Source organism: Bubalus kerabau, chromosome 23, assembly GCF_029407905.1.
Source record: "Bubalus kerabau isolate K-KA32 ecotype Philippines breed swamp buffalo chromosome 23, PCC_UOA_SB_1v2, whole genome shotgun sequence".
NCBI lineage: Eukaryota > Metazoa > Chordata > Mammalia > Artiodactyla > Bovidae > Bubalus > Bubalus kerabau.
In genome coordinates this window covers 430,446-446,072 of record NC_073646.1, presented here as the reverse complement: position 1 = coordinate 446,072, position 15,627 = coordinate 430,446, and the positions used below count along the sequence as shown (strand labels likewise).

Below are 15,627 nucleotides of genomic sequence, written 5' to 3'. Positions count from 1 at the left end.
TCTCCTGCGGGCGGATGCCTTGCCATCTGAACCAGCACATTGCAAATTCCCTAGGCAAAATACAAAGAAAAGAGCTCGTGTGCTACTAAGTGGAAAGATGATTGAAGAAACAGAAGGTGTCCTTTGTTGGTATCTTTGAATCTTTCTTTCGTTTTCGTTGATTTTTACTCTTAAGGCTACTTGAACAAGGCAAGAGAGAAACCCCAGAACTGAAAAGCAGTTGACTTTTTTGAAAGAAACCTGTGCAGGTTAAGCACTCTTCGTTTTTGAGAGATGGTGAAACGCAAAATCTTGATTCAACACATATGACTTTGGTGAACTTTATTTCAAATCTCCATGATGAACCCCTAAGGCGTCCAGGAAGAAAGGAGTAGAGCGGGAGACAAAAAGAGCAACCTTTCCCCTTGGCGCCATCCCAACCAGCTGCTTAGTTCCTTCATCTCATGGACTACCATCTGGGCTTATCTGGTTTGTCTGATTCTTGATTCGGGGCCCGTTTCTAGTCACAAGGCTGTCAACAGTGGGGGGTGGGGTGGGGTGGGGGGGAAGCCCTTCTTTCCATTCCACATGAGACCCAGTGGACAATCCAGGCCCTGGCCACTGCATAGAGCGTGCAGCAACAATATCAACGGTGATGCTGGTTAACAACGCATATTCCTGGAATCCACTCCGTTGGCTACTGAGTGTGTGCGGTGGTGGTCTGGAACCTATACCTGGAAGCTTTCTTGATGATTGCAAATGACACCAAAGTCCGAGGACGATGGAAGATCTTCACGTTTCTGCAAGAGCCACACACCTCCAGAAGGAACCACAAGACTTGCCTGACATGGTCAAGGTCTAAGTATTGGACTACACGTCGGAAGGTCTCCACCTTTGCTATGGAAGTCAAACGATCTTTCTTGGAAATGAAAATGGATCACACTGAACGTTCACATTCTTCTAGAGCATTTGAAAAGCCCTAAACTGTAGAAATCTGCTGTACGAGTTCCTTGAAAGCAAGAACCCATACTGATGGATATGTCTTAATGCCTTAGATTGTGCCTTGAATATAGCGTACACATGAACCCAGGAAAGGAAAGAATGGAATCGCCAAGTATACAAAGAGATCAAAAGTGCCGAGCCAAGTGACACCTTGAGGCGTCCAAGAACTTTTCTGTCTTTCACACACTAAGTAAATCCTGAGCACCTACGATGAGCTGGGAGGCATGTAATAAGTTTCTGGATCTAGAAGGCGGAGAGAAGCAGACACAGAGTTCCTGCTTTCACTGAGACGAATCTAATGATACATCACAGGCAGATCCTTTGAGAACTTGTCGAGGGGCCTCTACCCTCACCAAAACCTGGGTGTCAGGGAAGGCTTTTCAGAGTAACCATTGCGTTGAGGTCCATAGGTTGAACCTACGTAAACCAGGGTTGAGATGCAGGAAGAATTTCAGGCAGGGAAAACAGCATCCTGGAAGTCTACGTGACCAGGGAACCTTAGGACGTTCAAGAAATGAAAATGCCCTATGGGATGGAAGCCAAAGAGTGCAGAGGGCATTCCAGGGAAAAGACATCCGAGAAGAACGTGAGGAGCAGGCATGAAGGGAATTGGTCGTATCTTCAATATGATGGGAAAATACAAGAGCCGTTGGAGCAGGATGGTGACAGAATTGCATCTGCATTTCCAAACGGTCATCTTGCTCCACGTCACTAATGATTGGAGAGACTCAACTCCAAACGCCAAGGAGGGACCACTTCGCCCGAGTCCGATTGGGCCTCATTGCAATGTCTGTCCATAGCAGATGCTGGAGAAGCTGTGGAGCAAAGGGAACTCTCCTCCACGCTGAGTAGGAATGGGAGTTGGTACAGCCGGGATGGAAAAGAGTATGGAGGTTCGCGAAGGAACTAAAAGTAGAAGTAGCCTATGGTTCAGCAGTCCCACTCCCAGGCATAGATCCACCCCCAGTAGAAGCCAACAAGCCAGATGCCCCGTTTGGGCACATCGATCTGTGCGCGCGCTCGCATGCGCATGCGCGATCGCCTGCGAGGCTGGGGGTGGGGCGGGGGCTGGGGCTCTGGCTGGAGTCGGTGCAAGCCCCGGGATTGCCTGAGGCAAGCCAAAGGAGCCCCAGAGGGAGACGGGACGGCCGGTCGTCTGGTTTCCTGAAAGCCGAATGCGAATGCGGAGGGGCTCGCGGGCCGCGGGGAGGCAACCCAGGTCTGCAGCGGGAGTCGGGGCCCCGGCCACCCACTCACTCCCCCCGCCCCGGGAGGGGCTGGGGCTGCGGGGGTGGCGGGGGGGCGAGGGGGGTGTGGGTCCAAGAATTGGGACGCGGGGCGGGGGCTAAAGGACCTCTTCTGGTAGGCAAAAAAGCCTCCAGCACCCGGAATTCCCAGGTGGTCTCCCATCCAAGATACTAAACAGGCCCGACCCTGCTTAGCTTCCGAGATCAGACGAGATCGGGCGCCTTCAGGCCGGTAGGGCCGGAGACGGACGCGGCCGCCGCGGGGCGCCCTAAGAGCCTTGCGCTTCGCCTCCCTTTCGCTCTGACCTGCAGGTCGGGCCAACGGGCCGCCCCTCTCCTCGGGGGGCCGTGCTGTACTTGAGCCGCACGACCCGCGACCGCACTCCAGCCTGCTGACGCCGGCCCGGCCCCCGAACACCGCCAACACCAGACCAGCAACCGCCTGGCCGGGCCCGGGGGCCCGATGGGCTTCCAGGACCCCCCAGTGACCGGGAGGGCGTGCGTGCGTGCGCGCGGGGCCTGGGGGGTGGGCTGAGGGGTGCGGAGGTCTCGGCGCCCTCCCACCCCCGGCCACTCCAGACCCGGCCGCGCTGGCTGAGCGGGGCCTCCCCCCCCCCCCCATCCCCTTCGCTGCTCAGAGCCGCGCGACCCCGGAGGTGTCGGTCTTCGGGGCCCGCCGCCTCCCGATCCCCGCGGCCCGGGGGCCTCTGAACCTCCTGCGGGCCTAGGCGCAGCGAATCTTGAGCGCCCAACTTGCCCGGCACCTGCCCGCTGCCCAAACCCACCGGGAGCCACGGAGGCGCGGTCGACCGGAGCGCCTCAGCCCCGCCCCTTTGCCCTACCGAGGCGCCCCCCTTGTCCCCACGCCGCCCGCCAAGCACCCGACCTTCCTGAGAGAGCAGACGAACCACAGGCAGGCACACAGACAGACAGACAGACACACACACACACACACACACACACACACACGAGTGTGGTCTTTGGAAATACTTCTGTTCGTAGTTGCTGGGTTGAGCCCAACTCTTGTAGGACCCATGGAGTGCGGCCCATCAGGCTCCTCTGTCCGTGGCATTTCCCAGGCGAGAATACTGGAGTGGGTTGCCATTTCCTTCTCCAGGGGATCTTCCCGACCCAGGGATCAAACCCGAGTCTCCTGCGGGCGGATGCCTTGCCATCTGAACCAGCACATTGCGAATTCCCTAGGCAAAATACAAAGAAAAGAGCTCGTGTGCTACCAAGTGGAAAGATGATTGAAGAAACAGAAGGTGTCCTTTGTTGGTATCTTTGAATCTTTCTTTCGTTTTCGTTGATTTTTACTCTTAAGGCTACTTGAACAAGGCAAGAGAGAAACCCCAGAACTGAAAAGCAGTTGACTTTTTTGAAAGAAACCTGTGCAGGTTAAGCACTCTTCGTTTTTGAGAGATGGTGAAACGCAAAATCTTGATTCAACACATATGACTTTGGTGAACTTTATTTCAAATCTCCATGATGAACCCCTAAGGCGTCCAGGAAGAAAGGAGTAGAGCGGGAGACTAAAAGAGCAACCTTTCCCCTTGGCGCCATCCCAACCAGCTGCTTAGTTCCTTCATCTCATGGACTACCATCTGGGCTTATCTGGTTTGTCTGATTCTTGTTCCGGGGCCCGTTTCTAGTCACAAGGCTGTCAACAGTGGGGGGTGGGGTGGGGTGGGGGGGAAGCCCTTCTTTCCATTCCACATGAGACCCAGTGGACAATCCAGGCCCTGGCCACTGCATAGAGCGTGCAGCAACAATATCAACGGTGATGCTGGTTAACAACGCAGATTCCTGGAATCCACTCCGTTGGCTACTGAGTGTGTGCGGTGGTGGTCTGGAACCTATACCTGGAAGCTTTCTTGATGATTGCAAATGACACCAAAGTCCGAGGACGATGGAAGATCTTCACGTTTCTGCAAGAGCCACACACCTCCAGAAGGAACCACAAGACTTGCCTGACATGGTCAAGGTCTAAGTATTGGAGTACACGTCGGAAGGTCTCCACCTTTGCTATGGAAGTCAAACGATCTTTCTTGGAAATGAAAATGGATCACACTGAACGTTCACATTCTTCTAGAGCATTTGAAAAGCCCTAAACTGTAGAAATCTGCTGTACGAGTTCCTTGAAAGCAAGAACCCATACTGATGGATATGTCTTAATGCCTTAGATTGTGCCTTGAATATAGCGTACACATGAACCCAGGAAAGGAAAGAATGGAATCGCCAAATATACAAAGAGATCAAAAGTGCCGAGCCAAGTGACACCTTGAGGCGTCCAAGAACTTTTCTGTCTTTCACACACTAAGTAAATCCTGAGCACCTACGATGAGCTGGGAGGCATGTAATAAGTTTCTGGATCTAGAAGGCGGAGAGAAGCAGACACAGAGTTCCTGCTTTCACTGAGACGAATCTAATGATACATCACAGGCAGATCCTTTGAGAACTTGTCGAGGGGCCTCTACCCTCACCAAAACCTGGGTGTCAGGGAAGGCTTTTCAGAGTAACCATTGCGTTGAGGTCCATAGGTTGAACCTACGTAAACCAGGGTTGAGATGCAGGAAGAATTTCAGGCAGGGAAAACAGCATCCTGGAAGTCTACGTGACCAGGGAACCTTAGGACGTTCAAGAAATGAAAATGCCCTATGGGATGGAAGCCAAAGAGTGCAGAGGGCATTCCAGGGAAAAGACATCCGAGAAGAACGTGAGGAGCAGGCATGAAGGGAATTGGTCGTATCTTCAATATGATGGGAAAATACAAGAGCCGTTGGAGCAGGATGGTGACAGAATTGCATCTGCATTTCCAAACGGTCATCTTGCTCCACGTCACTAATGATTGGAGAGACTCAACTCCAAACGCCAAGGAGGGACCACTTCGCCCGAGTCCGATTGGGCCTCATTGCAATGTCTGTCCATAGCAGATGCTGGAGAAGCTGTGGAGCAAAGGGAACTCTCCTCCACGCTGAGTAGGAATGGGAGTTGGTACAGCCGGGATGGAAAAGAGTATGGAGGTTCGCGAAGGAACTAAAAGTAGAAGTAGCCTATGGTTCAGCAGTCCCACTCCCAGGCATAGATCCACCCCCAGTACAAGCCAACAAGCCAGATGCCCCGTTTGGGCACATCGATCTGTGCGCGCGCTCGCATGCGCATGCGCGATCGCCTGCGAGGCTGGGGGTGGGGCGGGGGCTGGGGCTCTGGCTGGAGTCGGTGCAAGCCCCGGGATTGCCTGAGGCAAGCCAAAGGAGCCCCAGAGGGAGACGGGACGGCCGGTCGTCTGGTTTCCTGAAAGCCGAATGCGAATGCGGAGGGGCTCGCGGGCCGCGGGGAGGCAACCCAGGTCTGCAGCGGGAGTCGGGGCCCCGGCCACCCACTCACTCCCCCCGCCCCGGGAGGGGCTGGGGCTGCGGGGGTGGCGGGGGGGCGAGGGGGGTGTGGGTCCAAGAATTGGGACGCGGGGCGGGGGCTAAAGGACCTCTTCTGGTAGGCAAAAAAGCCTCCAGCACCCGGAATTCCCAGGTGGTCTCCCATCCAAGATACTAAACAGGCCCGACCCTGCTTAGCTTCCGAGATCAGACGAGATCGGGCGCCTTCAGGCCGGTAGGGCCGGAGACGGACGCGGCCGCCGCGGGGCGCCCTAAGAGCCTTGCGCTTCGCCTCCCTTTCGCTCTGACCTGCAGGTCGGGCCAACGGGCCGCCCCTCTCCTCGGGGGGCCGTGCTGTACTTGAGCCGCACGACCCGCGACCGCACTCCAGCCTGCTGACGCCGACCCGGCCCCCGAACACCGCCAACACCAGACCAGCAACCGCCTGGCCGGGCCCGGGGGCCCGATGGGCTTCCAGGACCCCCCAGTGACCGGGAGGGCGTGCGTGCGTGCGCGCGGGGCCTGGGGGGTGGGCTGAGGGGTGCGGAGGTCTCGGCGCCCTCCCACCCCCGGCCACTCCAGACCCGGCCGCGCTGGCTGAGCGGGGCCTCCCCCCCCCCCCCATCCCCTTCGCTGCTCAGGGCCGCGCGACCCCGGAGGTGTCGGTCTTCGGGGCCCGCCGCCTCCCGATCCCCGCGGCCCGGGGGCCTCTGAACCTCCTGCGGGCCTAGGCGCAGCGAATCTTGAGCGCCCAACTTGCCCGGCACCTGCCCGCTGCCCAAACCCACCGGGAGCCACGGAGGCGCGGTCGACCGGAGCGCCTCAGCCCCGCCCCTTTGCCCTACCGAGGCGCCCCCCTTGTCCCCACGCCGCCCGCCAAGCACCCGACCTTCCTGAGAGAGCAGACGAACCACAGGCAGGCACACAGACAGACAGACAGACACACACACACACACACACACACACACACACGAGTGTGGTCTTTGGAAATACTTCTGTTCGTAGTTGCTGGGTTGAGCCCAACTCTTGTAGGACCCATGGAGTGCGGCCCATCAGGCTCCTCTGTCCGTGGCATTTCCCAGGCGAGAATACTGGAGTGGGTTGCCATTTCCTTCTCCAGGGGATCTTCCCGACCCAGGGATCAAACCCGAGTCTCCTGCGGGCGGATGCCTTGCCATCTGAACCAGCACATTGCGAATTCCCTAGGCAAAATACAAAGAAAAGAGCTCGTGTGCTACCAAGTGGAAAGATGATTGAAGAAACAGAAGGTGTCCTTTGTTGGTATCTTTGAATCTTTCTTTCGTTTTCGTTGATTTTTACTCTTAAGGCTACTTGAACAAGGCAAGAGAGAAACCCCAGAACTGAAAAGCAGTTGACTTTTTTGAAAGAAACCTGTGCAGGTTAAGCACTCTTCGTTTTTGAGAGATGGTGAAACGCAAAATCTTGATTCAACACATATGACTTTGGTGAACTTTATTTCAAATCTCCATGATGAACCCCTAAGGCGTCCAGGAAGAAAGGAGTAGAGCGGGAGACAAAAAGAGCAACCTTTCCCCTTGGCGCCATCCCAACCAGCTGCTTAGTTCCTTCATCTCATGGACTACCATCTGGGCTTATCTGGTTTGTCTGATTCTTGTTCCGGGGCCCGTTTCTAGTCACAAGGCTGTCAACAGTGGGGGGTGGGGTGGGGTGGGGGGGAAGCCCTTCTTTCCATTCCACATGAGACCCAGTGGACAATCCAGGCCCTGGCCACTGCATAGAGCGTGCAGCAACAATATCAACGGTGATGCTGGTTAACAATGCAGATTCCTGGAATCCACTCCGTTGGCTACTGAGTGTGTGTGGTGGTGGTCTGGAACCTATACCTGGAAGCTTTCTTGATGATTGCAAATGACACCAAAGTCCGAGGACGATGGAAGATCTTCACGTTTCTGCAAGAGCCACACACCTCCAGAAGGAACCACAAGACTTGCCTGACATGGTCAAGGTCTAAGTATTGGAGTACACGTCGGAAGGTCTCCACCTTTGCTATGGAAGTCAAACGATCTTTCTTGGAAATGAAAATGGATCACACTGAACGTTCACATTCTTCTAGAGCATTTGAAAAGCCCTAAACTGTAGAAATCTGCTGTACGAGTTCCTTGAAAGCAAGAACCCATACTGATGGATATGTCTTAATGCCTTAGATTGTGCCTTGAATATAGGGTACACATGAACCCAGGAAAGGAAAGAATGGAATCGCCAAGTATACAAAGAGATCAAAAGTGCCGAGCCAAGTGACACCTTGAGGCGTCCAAGAACTTTTCTGTCTTTCACACACTAAGTAAATCCTGAGCACCTACGATGAGCTGGGAGGCATGTAATAAGTTTCTGGATCTAGAAGGCGGAGAGAAGCAGACACAGAGTTCCTGCTTTCACTGAGACGAATCTAATGATACATCACAGGCAGATCCTTTGAGAACTTGTCGAGGGGCCTCTACCCTCACCAAAACCTGGGTGTCAGGGAAGGCTTTTCAGAGTAACCATTGCGTTGAGGTCCATAGGTTGAACCTACGTAAACCAGGGTTGAGATGCAGGAAGAATTTCAGGCAGGGAAAACAGCATCCTGGAAGTCTACGTGACCAGGGAACCTTAGGACGTTCAAGAAATGAAAATGCCCTATGGGATGGAAGCCAAAGAGTGCAGAGGGCATTCCAGGGAAAAGACATCCGAGAAGAACGTGAGGAGCAGGCATGAAGGGAATTGGTCGTATCTTCAATATGATGGGAAAATACAAGAGCCGTTGGAGCAGGATGGTGACAGAATTGCATCTGCATTTCCAAACGGTCATCTTGCTCCACGTCACTAATGATTGGAGAGACTCAACTCCAAACGCCAAGGAGGGACCACTTCGCCCGAGTCCGATTGGGCCTCATTGCAATGTCTGTCCATAGCAGATGCTGGAGAAGCTGTGGAGCAAAGGGAACTCTCCTCCACGCTGAGTAGGAATGGGAGTTGGTACAGCCGGGATGGAAAAGAGTATGGAGGTTCGCGAAGGAACTAAAAGTAGAAGTAGCCTATGGTTCAGCAGTCCCACTCCCAGGCATAGATCCACCCCCAGTACAAGCCAACAAGCCAGATGCCCCGTTTGGGCACATCGATCTGTGCGCGCGCTCGCATGCGCATGCGCGATCGCCTGCGAGGCTGGGGGTGGGGCGGGGGCTGGGGCTCTGGCTGGAGTCGGTGCAAGCCCCGGGATTGCCTGAGGCAAGCCAAAGGAGCCCCAGAGGGAGACGGGACGGCCGGTCGTCTGGTTTCCTGAAAGCCGAATGCGAATGCGGAGGGGCTCGCGGGCCGCGGGGAGGCAACCCAGGTCTGCAGCGGGAGTCGGGGCCCCGGCCACCCACTCACTCCCCCCGCCCCGGGAGGGGCTGGGGCTGCGGGGGTGGCGGGGGGGCGAGGGGGGTGTGGGTCCAAGAATTGGGACGCGGGGCGGGGGCTAAAGGACCTCTTCTGGTAGGCAAAAAAGCCTCCAGCACCCGGAATTCCCAGGTGGTCTCCCATCCAAGATACTAAACAGGCCCGACCCTGCTTAGCTTCCGAGATCAGACGAGATCGGGCGCCTTCAGGCCGGTAGGGCCGGAGACGGACGCGGCCGCCGCGGGGCGCCCTAAGAGCCTTGCGCTTCGCCTCCCTTTTGCTCTGACCTGCAGGTCGGGCCAACGGGCCGCCCCTCTCCTCGGGGGGCCGTGCTGTACTTGAGCCGCACGACCCGCGACCGCACTCCAGCCTGCTGACGCCGGCCCGGCCCCCGAACACCGCCAACACCAGACCAGCAACCGCCTGGCCGGGCCCGGGGGCCCGATGGGCTTCCAGGACCCCCCAGTGACCGGGAGGGCGTGCGTGCGTGCGCGCGGGGCCTGGGGGGTGGGCTGAGGGGTGCGGAGGTCTCGGCGCCCTCCCACCCCCGGCCACTCCAGACCCGGCCGCGCTGGCTGAGCGGGGCCTCCCCCCCCCCCATCCCCTTCGCTGCTCAGGGCCGCGCGACCCCGGAGGTGTCGGTCTTCGGGGCCCGCCGCCTCCCGATCCCCGCGGCCCGGGGGCCTCTGAACCTCCTGCGGGCCTAGGCGCAGCGAATCTTGAGCGCCCAACTTGCCCGGCACCTGCCCGCTGCCCAAACCCACCGGGAGCCACGGAGGCGCGGTCGACCGGAGCGCCTCAGCCCCGCCCCTTTGCCCTACCGAGGCGCCCCCCTTGTCCCCACGCCGCCCGCCAAGCACCCGACCTTCCTGAGAGAGCAGACGAACCACAGGCAGGCACACAGACAGACAGACACACACACACACACACACACACACACACACACACACGAGTGTGGTCTTTGGAAATACTTCTGTTCGTAGTTGCTGGGTTGAGCCCAACTCTTGTAGGACCCATGGAGTGCGGCCCATCAGGCTCCTCTGTCCGTGGCATTTCCCAGGCGAGAATACTGGAGTGGGTTGCCATTTCCTTCTCCAGGGGATCTTCCCGACCCAGGGATCAAACCCGAGTCTCCTGCGGGCGGATGCCTTGCCATCTGAACCAGCACATTGCGAATTCCCTAGGCAAAATACAAAGAAAAGAGCTCGTGTGCTACCAAGTGGAAAGATGATTGAAGAAACAGAAGGTGTCCTTTGTTGGTATCTTTGAATCTTTCTTTCGTTTTCGTTGATTTTTACTCTTAAGGCTACTTGAACAAGGCAAGAGAGAAACCCCAGAACTGAAAAGCAGTTGACTTTTTTGAAAGAAACCTGTGCAGGTTAAGCACTCTTCGTTTTTGAGAGATGGTGAAACGCAAAATCTTGATTCAACACATATGACTTTGGTGAACTTTATTTCAAATCTCCATGATGAACCCTAAGGCGTCCAGGAAGAAAGGAGTAGAGCGGGAGACAAAAAGAGCAACCTTTCCCCTTGGCGCCATCCCAACCAGCTGCTTAGTTCCTTCATCTCATGGACTACCATCTGGGCTTATCTGGTTTGTCTGATTCTTGTTCCGGGGCCCGTTTCTAGTCACAAGGCTGTCAACAGTGGGGGGTGGGGTGGGGTGGGGGGGAAGCCCTTCTTTCCATTCCACATGAGACCCAGTGGACAATCCAGGCCCTGGCCACTGCATAGAGCGTGCAGCAACAATATCAACGGTGATGCTGGTTAACAACGCAGATTCCTGGAATCCACTCCGTTGGCTACTGAGTGTGTGCGGTGGTGGTCTGGAACCTATACCTGGAAGCTTTCTTGATGATTGCAAATGACACCAAAGTCCGAGGACGATGGAAGATCTTCACGTTTCTGCAAGAGCCACACACCTCCAGAAGGAACCACAAGACTTGCCTGACATGGTCAAGGTCTAAGTATTGGAGTACACGTCGGAAGGTCTCCACCTTTGCTATGGAAGTCAAACGATCTTTCTTGGAAATGAAAATGGATCACACTGAACGTTCACATTCTTCTAGAGCATTTGAAAAGCCCTAAACTGTAGAAATCTGCTGTACGAGTTCCTTGAAAGCAAGAACCCATACTGATGGATATGTCTTAATGCCTTAGATTGTGCCTTGAATATAGCGTACACATGAACCCAGGAAAGGAAAGAATGGAATCGCCAAATATACAAAGAGATCAAAAGTGCCGAGCCAAGTGACACCTTGAGGCGTCCAAGAACTTTTCTGTCTTTCACACACTAAGTAAATCCTGAGCACCTACGATGAGCTGGGAGGCATGTAATAAGTTTCTGGATCTAGAAGGCGGAGAGAAGCAGACACAGAGTTCCTGCTTTCACTGAGACGAATCTAATGATACATCACAGGCAGATCCTTTGAGAACTTGTCGAGGGGCCTCTACCCTCACCAAAACCTGGGTGTCAGGGAAGGCTTTTCAGAGTAACCATTGCGTTGAGGTCCATAGGTTGAACCTACGTAAACCAGGGTTGAGATGCAGGAAGAATTTCAGGCAGGGAAAACAGCATCCTGGAAGTCTACGTGACCAGGGAACCTTAGGACGTTCAAGAAATGAAAATGCCCTATGGGATGGAAGCCAAAGAGTGCAGAGGGCATTCCAGGGAAAAGACATCCGAGAAGAACGTGAGGAGCAGGCATGAAGGGAATTGGTCGTATCTTCAATATGATGGGAAAATACAAGAGCCGTTGGAGCAGGATGGTGACAGAATTGCATCTGCATTTCCAAACGGTCATCTTGCTCCACGTCACTAATGATTGGAGAGACTCAACTCCAAACGCCAAGGAGGGACCACTTCGCCCGAGTCCGATTGGGCCTCATTGCAATGTCTGTCCATAGCAGATGCTGGAGAAGCTGTGGAGCAAAGGGAACTCTCCTCCACGCTGAGTAGGAATGGGAGTTGGTACAGCCGGGATGGAAAAGAGTATGGAGGTTCGCGAAGGAACTAAAAGTAGAAGTAGCCTATGGTTCAGCAGTCCCACTCCCAGGCATAGATCCACCCCCAGTACAAGCCAACAAGCCAGATGCCCCGTTTGGGCACATCGATCTGTGCGCGCGCTCGCATGCGCATGCGCGATCGCCTGCGAGGCTGGGGGTGGGGCGGGGGCTGGGGCTCTGGCTGGAGTCGGTGCAAGCCCCGGGATTGCCTGAGGCAAGCCAAAGGAGCCCCAGAGGGAGACGGGACGGCCGGTCGTCTGGTTTCCTGAAAGCCGAATGCGAATGCGGAGGGGCTCGCGGGCCGCGGGGAGGCAACCCAGGTCTGCAGCGGGAGTCGGGGCCCCGGCCACCCACTCACTCCCCCCGCCCCGGGAGGGGCTGGGGCTGCGGGGGTGGCGGGGGGGCGAGGGGGGTGTGGGTCCAAGAATTGGGACGCGGGGCGGGGGCTAAAGGACCTCTTCTGGTAGGCAAAAAAGCCTCCAGCACCCGGAATTCCCAGGTGGTCTCCCATCCAAGATACTAAACAGGCCCGACCCTGCTTAGCTTCCGAGATCAGACGAGATCGGGCGCCTTCAGGCCGGTAGGGCCGGAGACGGACGCGGCCGCCGCGGGGCGCCCTAAGAGCCTTGCGCTTCGCCTCCCTTTCGCTCTGACCTGCAGGTCGGGCCAACGGGCCGCCCCTCTCCTCGGGGGGCCGTGCTGTACTTGAGCCGCACGACCCGCGACCGCACTCCAGCCTGCTGACGCCGGCCCGGCCCCCGAACACCGCCAACACCAGACCAGCAACCGCCTGGCCGGGCCCGGGGGCCCGATGGGCTTCCAGGACCCCCCAGTGACCGGGAGGGCGTGCGTGCGTGCGCGCGGGGCCTGGGGGGTGGGCTGAGGGGTGCGGAGGTCTCGGCGCCCTCCCACCCCCGGCCACTCCAGACCCGGCCGCGCTGGCTGAGCGGGGCCTCCCCCCCCCCCATCCCCTTCGCTGCTCAGGGCCGCGCGACCCCGGAGGTGTCGGTCTTCGGGGCCCGCCGCCTCCCGATCCCCGCGGCCCGGGGGCCTCTGAACCTCCTGCGGGCCTAGGCGCAGCGAATCTTGAGCGCCCAACTTGCCCGGCACCTGCCCGCTGCCCAAACCCACCGGGAGCCACGGAGGCGCGGTCGACCGGAGCGCCTCAGCCCCGCCCCTTTGCCCTACCGAGGCGCCCCCCTTGTCCCCACGCCGCCCGCCAAGCACCCGACCTTCCTGAGAGAGCAGACGAACCACAGGCAGGCACACAGACAGACAGACAGACACACACACACACACACACACACACACACACACACACGAGTGTGGTCTTTGGAAATACTTCTGTTCGTAGTTGCTGGGTTGAGCCCAACTCTTATAGGACCCATGGAGTGCGGCCCATCAGGCTCCTCTGTCCGTGGCATTTCCCAGGCGAGAATACTGGAGTGGGTTGCCATTTCCTTCTCCAGGGGATCTTCCCGACCCAGGGATCAAACCCGAGTCTCCTGCGGGCGGATGCCTTGCCATCTGAACCAGCACATTGCGAATTCCCTAGGCAAAATACAAAGAAAAGAGCTCGTGTGCTACCAAGTGGAAAGATGATTGAAGAAACAGAAGGTGTCCTTTGTTGGTATCTTTGAATCTTTCTTTCGTTTTCGTTGATTTTTACTCTTAAGGCTACTTGAACAAGGCAAGAGAGAAACCCCAGAACTGAAAAGCAGTTGACTTTTTTGAAAGAAACCTGTGCAGGTTAAGCACTCTTCGTTTTTGAGAGATGGTGAAACGCAAAATCTTGATTCAACACATATGACTTTGGTGAACTTTATTTCAAATCTCCATGATGAACCCCTAAGGCGTCCAGGAAGAAAGGAGTAGAGCGGGAGACAAAAAGAGCAACCTTTCCCCTTGGCGCCATCCCAACCAGCTGCTTAGTTCCTTCATCTCATGGACTACCATCTGGGCTTATCTGGTTTGTCTGATTCTTGTTTCGGGGCCCGTTTCTAGTCACAAGGCTGTCAACAGTGGGGGGTGGGGTGGGGTGGGGGGGAAGCCCTTCTTTCCATTCCACATGAGACCCAGTGGACAATCCAGGCCCTGGCCACTGCATAGAGCGTGCAGCAACAATATCAACGGTGATGCTGGTTAACAACGCAGATTCCTGGAATCCACTCCGTTGGCTACTGAGTGTGTGCGGTGGTGGTCTGGAACCTATACCTGGAAGCTTTCTTGATGATTGCAAATGACACCAAAGTCCGAGGACGATGGAAGATCTTCACGTTTCTGCAAGAGCCACACACCTCCGGAAGGAACCACAAGACTTGCCTGACATGGTCAAGGTCTAAGTATTGGACTACACGTCGGAAGGTCTCCACCTTTGCTATGGAAGTCAAACGATCTTTCTTGGGAATGAAAATGGATCACACTGAACGTTCACATTCTTCTAGAGCATTTGAAAAGCCCTAAACTGTAGAAATCTGCTGTACGAGTTCCTTGAAAGCAAGAACCCATACTGATGGATATGTCTTAATGCCTTAGATTGTGCCTTGAATATAGCGTACACATGAACCCAGGAAAGGAAAGAATGGAATCGCCAAATATACAAAGAGATCAAAAGTGCCGAGCCAAGTGACACCTTGAGGCGTCCAAGAACTTTTCTGTCTTTCACACACTAAGTAAATCCTGAGCACCTACGATGAGCTGGGAGGCATGTAATAAGTTTCTGGATCTAGAAGGCGGAGAGAAGCAGACACAGAGTTCCTGCTTTCACTGAGACGAATCTAATGATACATCACAGGCAGATCCTTTGAGAACTTGTCGAGGGGCCTCTACCCTCACCAAAACCTGGGTGTCAGGGAAGGCTTTTCAGAGTAACCATTGCGTTGAGGTCCATAGGTTGAACCTACGTAAACCAGGGTTGAGATGCAGGAAGAATTTCAGGCAGGGAAAACAGCATCCTGGAAGTCTACGTGACCAGGGAACCTTAGGACGTTCAAGAAATGAAAATGCCCTATGGGATGGAAGCCAAAGAGTGCAGAGGGCATTCCAGGGAAAAGACATCCGAGAAGAACGTGAGGAGCAGGCATGAAGGGAATTGGTCGTATCTTCAATATGATGGGAAAATACAAGAGCCGTTGGAGCAGGATGGTGACAGAATTGCATCTGCATTTCCAAACGGTCATCTTGCTCCACGTCACTAATGATTGGAGAGACTCAACTCCAAACGCCAAGGAGGGACCACTTCGCCCGAGTCCGATTGGGCCTCATTGCAATGTCTGTCCATAGCAGATGCTGGAGAAGCTGTGGAGCAAAGGGAACTCTCCTCCACGCTGAGTAGGAATGGGAGTTGGTACAGCCGGGATGGAAAAGAGTATGGAGGTTCGCGAAGGAACTAAAAGTAGAAGTAGCCTATGGTTCAGCAGTCCCACTCCCAGGCATAGATCCACCCCCAGTACAAGCCAACAAGCCAGATGCCCCGTTTGGGCACATCGATCTGTGCGCGCGCTCGCATGCGCATGCGCGATCGCCTGCGAGGCTGGGGGTGGGGCGGGGGCTGGGGCTCTGGCTGGAGTCGGTGCAAGCCCCGGGATTGCCTGAGGCAAGCCAAAGGAGCCCCAGAG

The 15,627-nt window shown here is 55.8% G+C and overlaps 4 pseudogenes; all 4 read right to left on the bottom strand.

The window, feature by feature from the left end:
• Window positions 1–2,354: 2,354 nt before the first annotated feature.
• Window positions 2,355–2,474, bottom strand: LOC129638312 (uncharacterized; annotated as a pseudogene).
• Window positions 2,475–5,731: 3,257 nt separating this feature from the next.
• On the bottom strand, window positions 5,732–5,851 carry LOC129638311 (uncharacterized; annotated as a pseudogene).
• Window positions 5,852–9,108: 3,257 nt separating this feature from the next.
• On the bottom strand, window positions 9,109–9,228 carry LOC129638310 (uncharacterized; annotated as a pseudogene).
• Window positions 9,229–12,484: 3,256 nt separating this feature from the next.
• On the bottom strand, window positions 12,485–12,604 carry LOC129638309 (uncharacterized; annotated as a pseudogene).
• Between the last annotated feature and the right edge of the window lie 3,023 nt (window positions 12,605–15,627).